The following is a 7,767-nucleotide window of genomic DNA, read 5'->3' as shown; positions in this document are numbered from 1 at the left end:
CAGGTCCTCCGTTTCCTTCCGGAGAGGGCCTACATTTTCCCTAGATCCCTTTTTATCACTGACATATGTATAGAAGTTTTTCTTGTTGCCCTTGATGTCCCTGGCCAGATTTAACTCTATCAGGGCTTTAGCTTTCCTAACCTGATCTCTGGTTGCTCGGACAATCGCTCTATATTCTTCCCAGGCTACCTGTCCTTGTTTCCACCCTCTGTAGGCCTTCTTTTTGTGTCTGAGTTGGTCCAGGAGCTCCTTGTTCATCCATGCAGGCCTCCTGGTGTTCCTACCTGACTTTCTCTTTGTTGGGATGCACCGCTCCTAAGCTTGGAGGAGGTGATCCTTGAATATTAACCAGCTTTCTTGGGCCCCTCTTCCCTCCAGGGCTTCATCCCATTGTACTCTAGCGAGGAGATCCTTGAAGAGGCCAAAGTCTGCTTTCCTGAAATCCAGAGTAGTGAGCTTGCTTCCCTAAGAATCTTGAATTCCACCATTTCATGGTCACTGCAGCCAAGGCTGTCCTTGAGCATCACGTTCTCCACCAGCCCTTCTTTGTTGGTGAGAACAAGGTCCAGCAAAGCACCTCTCCTTGTTGGTTCCTCTACCACTTGGAGAAGGAAGTTATCCATGCATTCCAGGAACCTCCTGGACTGCCTATGCCCTGCTGCGTTGTCCTTCCAACAGATATCGGGATGGTTGAAGTCCCCCATGAGGACCAGGGCTCGTGAAAGTGAGGCAGCTCCTATCTGTCTGAGAGGGCCTCACCCACCTGGTCCTCCTGGTCAGGTGATCTGTAGCAGACCTCCACTACTATGTCCCCTGTCCCTGCTCTCCCTTTAATCCTAACCCATAAACTCTCAGCTGGGACCTCATCCATCCCCAGGTGCAGCTGCATGCACTCCAGCTGGTCTTTGACATAGAGGGCAACACCTCCTCCTCTTCTCCCCTGCCTGTCCTTCCTAAAGAGCCTGTACCCTTCTATTCTGACACTCCAGTCATAGGATTCATCCCACCACGTCTCCATGATGCCAATAAGATCATATTCCAACAGGCATGCACACGCTTCTAACTCCTCTTGCTTATTCCCCATGCTGCGCTCATTGGCATAAAGACATTTAAGTTGGGCCCCAGATGAATCTGACTTCCTGGCTGGAGCGGCTGGAATTCCTTTCTCTGTTCTTCAGGTACTTCCAGCATACCTTTATCATTCTTGATATTCCCCCTCTCCCCCTTCAAATCTAGTTTAAAGCCCTGTCAATGAGCCCTGCTAGCTGTTGTGCTAAGACCCTTGTTCCCCTCTGAGAAAGACAAGTCCTATCTGGTGCCAGTAGGCCTGGTGCCATGTGGCCCATCCCATTATCAAAAAAGCCAAAATTGTGGCAATGACACCAGCCACGGAGCCACATATTAATGGACTGAATGCACTTGCTTCTTCCAGTGTCACTGCTTGCAACTGGAAGGATGGAAGAAAAGATTACCTGTGCCCCAGATAAGATGGGTGTAATATTTGTCTTTTTGCTAGTCATCAGGAACTTATCATCACAACTAATCGTCACAACTTTCCAAAAGATTTTGAGAGAGCCTTGCACTGACAACAACCAACTCCTTTAGCATGACCAGATAAATCCTATCTGTCCCGTGGACTCATATAGGCCCAATTTACTCAAGCTAATTCTGATTCAATTGTCTATTGTGGACAGAAACTTTCTGCCCCAAACTTTGCTCCTAGGCGAGGACTGAGAGCAGACCTTGCCAATAAAGACAGAAACAAAGACAGCATTGGTGTCAGCCTGCATCCTCGCTATTTGATTACTTGCCCTGTTCATCAAGGGGCAACATTTTCCCAGGTCTGCCTTCTGCTACTAGTGTACTCACACAAGTTTGTTTGACATTTTTTTTGCTGTTTCCATCCCTTTCTGTTTCATCTCTAGCTCAGCTCTGGTCTTCCTAATTCTGTGCTTGCATGTCCAAGCAATGTTTCAATATTCCTCCTCGATAGCCGATAGCCTGTCCATGCTCACATCTCCTATACACTTTCTTTTTGTCCTTGAGTTGCCAAAAGGAAGTTATGAGATTGTGAATGTGTAGGCATGATCTGTGAAATCATGAATGGCTAAGAGACAATCCAAGTTGCAAGACCATATTGATGCAAAATCTGATTAATCTGAGAATACCTTCTGCAGGTGAAACTTACAGGGCTCTATGTTATTCCTTACCATTAAATAATTCTGTGTTTCATCTAGAAGTTCACTATTGCCTCAATGACCTGACATAAACTCTTGAAATCCATTAGATAACTTAAGACAATTATTTGGAAAACTACAAAACTGAAATTTTGTGAGCAATCAAGGAGCACCATCTGTAATGTTCTGTTCAAAGTATGTTATAGGAAAAAAACTGTTGAGGTGGAATCTCAATCATTTTGATATTCAAAAACATACGGTGAACCCAAATGCCAAAATAAGTATTTAATGAATCACAGGCTGGTTTACTACACACGTTAAAAAAAAAAGAAAATTAAGGTCATAAGAGGACAACATTTTTAATAATTTCCCAAAACACCTTTTGTATTTGACAGCATTTCAAATCTTTTAGTGCTTTTGTATTTCCAGTAACTTATTTTTATTCTTTGTATTATTTATGTAGCTGCTAGCTGAGACATGCTTACTAGCAATGTATGCATGCTCATGTTCTAGCAATAGCAAGAGAAAAGTTAAAAATAATAGGAAATTGGTACCTGCAGCACAGATGGGAATAATCCCAAAAGAGCTGGATAAGCTTCAGGTAAACGCCGTATTTTTAAATTAAAAAAAAAAAAAAAAAGAAGTTCAAGTCAATTCTTGTTTTCTCAGCAGCAGTTCAATCAATCTTAGCCAAGCTGTTTGTTGGGGGTTTTAACATTACCCTAATGCCAAACACATTCAGATGTCAAAATGAAATCGGGGTGGAGATAAGGAAGATAAATAAATCTGATAAAATAAATAAATCTGGTAATACAATCATTGTATATTCATTATCCTTGCTGCCAGGCTGACATTTGTAGGGCCTTCAGACATCCCAAGAATGTAGGTAGATATTTGCTTTGAAGTCAATATGTTTTGAAAACTTACAGGTTTAAACAACAAGAACAACAATTTGGTTAAAAACTCAATCTAATATACTGTGAATGCTGAGTGGATTTGAAGATTCAGTCTGAACATTACCCTGAATGTTGTGGAGGGGGTGAGATCAGACAGTGAAAAATTTGCATGACAGAGAGCAGATAAGGATGGCTGGAGAGGTAATCAGCACTATGCAGGCTAGAAACCAAGTAGTCCTCTCTTTTACCTTCTATCACTGCTAGAGTTTGCTTCAAGACTCTTCTCTTTTAATTTTCCATAATCCAGTGTCCTTTGTTATTCTTACAGTCATGAGCTGGCCTGCATCTTGGCAAATAGGATTTGTCTTTTTACAACTGCAGCTACTCTTCAGAAATAACTCAAAGCTGACAACAGCCATGGCTCCTTCCAGGTTGCTAGTTGAAAAATCAGATGTATCATCTAGGTACACATGATCTTGCCACATATATCTCAATCTGTACCTATGAATCCCTTGTTACAGCAATATTTTCTACATCTCATCATTTTTCTTCCTCTTTATTCATCTCTTTAAAGGCAGGTGAATTCCTGCTTTCCATACTACTTTTTCCACCACTTTTCCACTTCATGAATTTTTCTACTGCAGTATTACAGCAGCAAAAGAAGAAAATCATGTTTCCTTATCTCAAGCACCGAGGGAGCTTCTTTATGCTACCAGTCTATGGGGCTGGTGGTTGTCATGCCAGAATACATATGCTAGAAACATATGCAAGCCATTGTGAAGAAGTATCTAACTGGGAAAAGTCATGGCGGCCATGGAATTCAAAGGCTAGGAGATTTCTGAGGTAAAAGAAGCAGAATAGGAAGGAGTAGCTGAGTTAGTGAGAGTTGGTGGAGCCTGGGCAAAGGCAGAGCAAAAACTGAGAAACTCTTACAAGCCATGCAGAAGGAGCAGAGGATAAAGACAGGAGGATCTAGGAGGAATGGAAATTATTCTGGGGGAGAAAGAACAAACAGAAAGATCAATGCATGTTGAAAGATAGACAATGTCTGGCTGAAAGAAGGAAAGCTCTACCTAGCATTCCTCAGCTTTGTTGGCAAAAAATTCCCAATCTACAGGACCATTCCTAAGATGCTTTGCATATTATTTGGCTGCCAAAGGTAGGAATAGGAATGAAAGCTGAATTTATAATGTAACAGAACACTACTATTGTAAATGAAATAATTGGTGTCTGACATCTCTCTGTAATTAACCTTTCTCATTATACTGTATACCCATCTTAACCTCTTGTCAACTACTGTTTTTTTCCTGTAGTGTGAGACATTACGCTCTCATTTCTTCTAATATAAAGGAGGCCAAGAGATTCATTATTGCTGTTTATTATTATTATTCCTAATGATATAATGAGGTATTACCCATGGCGTTTTACTGTATGTCTGCTCGAGTAGATTGGGATTTGCAGCAAGGTCCTGTTTAGACACTGAATGAACCCAACAGTCGTGTTTAATAAGTCTTCTGTTCTGTCAGAAAAAGCAGCTTATTACTAATGAGATGTATCATGTTATTCAATACCCAAATAAAACTGTATTTCTCAAGTATGCATGCCTGGGGCACAAATCTGACAAACACTTAGGGAAGCAAAATGCTGTCCAAAGAGACAGTGATTAATAAAGACCAGTTGGGGGGAGGTTGTTTCCATGTTCTAAAATACTGGCTTTGCTATACTTGTTTCTTGGAGTGAATCCAGTTTGAGAGAACAGTGTAAGTATGCTAGGGAGAGCTTCAGGGAACCGAGGAATATTCACAGGGTCTCTGCCTACTGGCTGAAATGCTGACACCTTATCTGGCTATGTTGCTGGAAACAAGAAAGATTTTCTCAGTTACTGAAGTGATGCCCAGGCATCTTCAGTTTCTTTAGCTGGGGTTGAAGCATAAGCAAGAATTACAGTGAACTAGCATTACATTTTGCATGACATTTGCATAACATTTTTCCCTACTGCACACTATGGACATGGACTCTACTCAAAGAGAATTCCTATTGTTCAATTAGCACTAAACACTTTCACAAGCTACACTATGGACGAAAAACCGTAATTGCTTTCATCCTCTGCTGGGCTGCTGGTGGTAAAACCTCAACCCTGGTATGTCTATACAATGAGCTTATCCAGCTTTCTCACATCTTGGAACAGTCCCATCTACAGAACTGACGGTACCCAGTGCTAAGCCACAATCGTCCAGTGTTTCCTTGCTCACTTCCACATAAGAAGAAGTTCCTGCATAAGTATGCCCTTATTGACTCAGAGACTCCAACAGCAATGAGAAGTGGATGCCTAGGGAAGTGAGTTCTAGGCACAGAAGATGTTCTGAGTAGTTTACTTCACCATTCCTGCTTCTGCTCCATTTTATTTAAAGCTCACCTCAACATACCTGCCAGGTGGCCAGAAAATATGGAAAAGCCCACACCACAGAGGAGTCAGAATACAGCAGAAATATTTTGGGAGAAATACTCAGTTGATGTAATTATAGGTAAGACTTATTTCCAAATTACTTCCACGCAAAAGCAAAAATTCCCACAGAAGACAAGGAAATTTTTGTTATAGAAAAATTATCAAAGGTAGAAAAATGTTATCATCTCTATTAAACGATACGAATATACAGAATTCTCACCTGTTGAATTCCTCTTTGCAAATTCTACAAAACTTGTCCATGAATGATTGTAACTTCATAGTTTTCTCCTGTTTCCTAATTGCTTACAAACTATTCAAATATGTTTATATATTCCAAATACAGATGTAGTTTAGGTTTCTCCTTGAGACTGTCCTTTTTTTTTTTTTGAAAGAACACTTAATTTTAGCATTTATTAACCCTGTTATTTACAATCAGTGTGATAGTATTAATTGATTTAAATATTCGTATCGATATGACAAGAATTTTAAAAATAAATTAATTAAATTACACAGTAATCTTAAAATGGCTAGCATTCTATTTGGCACAATGGAAAAGAAACAGTAATTACATTTTTGCAACACAAGATGTATTCGAATATAAGGCTTATGATTTAATAGACAATACATTGTCTTTAAGTGGCTTTATAACGGAAAAAGAGATTTAAGTCTCAGGAAAGGGAATATAGTGATACTTGATCCAGTCTGATATTGCCCAGATATAAGAAGGAGCTGGCCTTTGGAATAATGAGAAGTGAAGGCAGTCTGGGCAGAGCATAAACTACTGGGGAAAGAGAAGGGAACAAGTTGTGCCAATTTGTGCTGGTTTTTATTGTTCCCAAATAAATGCACGTTAATTGAGAAGAATTGCTGTTACATATTTTATGACACTCTGGGTACATGCTCTGAAATCCCATGAGGCCTGGTTTAAATTCAAATTAATCCTAAACTACACTTAATTAGCATTGCTGTAGTTGATTTTGCTTTTTCTGTTGTGAGGAAGAATATGATATCTTACAGTTTTGCTATTTTCAAATGTTAAAATATATGATGGAGGTGAAGAAGTGATTTGGTAGCTGAATGACTTCCTGGCAGGAGAGAATCTGACAGGATGGCATTTTACTAATTAAGAAGAGTGCTGGACTAACCAGATGGGAAAAATACATACTGAAACTTTTTTTCTTTCTTTCATTCTTTTTTTTTTTTTTCCCCAAGACAATGTAGAAATAAACAAGGACAATGAAGGGCACGCAAAGAAGGACTGGTAAGTAAGGCAATTTGCTAGCATAAAATAAACCTGCACAAATCAGATAGTAATCAAATAACCCTGCTTTAATCAGATCAAAAATAAGGCAGGAATCAGAAGCCACTGATGTGAGCAAGACATATCTGCACTTCAGACGCATCTCTAAAATATATGCACAATGTGACTTCTGACAAATCGGTCAGGACTAGATCTATACAGACATTTTAAGTGCCTGAATCCAGTATGCAGACTTGAAAAAAAAATAAATCAAGGAGTTTAAGAAATTTTCCATCTCCTTTAGAAAACAAGGAGGTAGCACAAACCACCCCAATGCTAGGGACAAAATAAGAAAAGTTCTTTGAAAAATCCCAACATGCTATGTAACAGTGAAATTTTTTTAAACTACCTTAAGGTCAATGTACTTTATATGCTCTAAGTTAAATTACTGAGGAGTGTAAGAGAATAATGCAACAATGTAAAAAAGATGGCAAAACCAGAAAAGTCAAGGTATAAAATGGGATAAAGAGCAAGGTAGAAAAAAGATGTATTCTGGTAATACATCTGTAGCAAGACTAAGACAAAAGAGAGATCTGCTACTCAGTGGCAAGAAAGCAGAATTAGCGAGAGCATTGAAAAAGTTGATACCTTTTTTACTTTTCTTCACTAGAAGGGTCAACCTCAAACAGCTGGCTAAAATAATTAGTATCAGTGACAAGGGGAGAGAGTACAGGCTAGAACGATAACTCAGATAAAATCTTTTCAAACCAGCTGGGCTTGAAGTTCCTCTCAGAATACTTAGAGAACAGAATAAAGACATTTTTGATCCATTAGCAATTATCTCTGAGAACTTGTGGAGAACAGATGAGCTTCTAAAAGAATGAAAAAGGACAGACGTCATGTTTATCTTTAAGAGGAGAGAACAGAAGAAACTAGGAAATTACATACTGTTCTGCTTTACTTTCATTCTGAGAAAAATACTGAAGCAAATAATTGAACAAGTTGGTA

The sequence above is a fragment of the Tauraco erythrolophus genome, chromosome 8 (genome assembly GCF_009769465.1).
Source record: "Tauraco erythrolophus isolate bTauEry1 chromosome 8, bTauEry1.pri, whole genome shotgun sequence".
NCBI classification, from domain to species: domain Eukaryota; kingdom Metazoa; phylum Chordata; class Aves; order Musophagiformes; family Musophagidae; genus Tauraco; species Tauraco erythrolophus.
Note: the sequence above shows the minus strand (reverse complement) of the source record.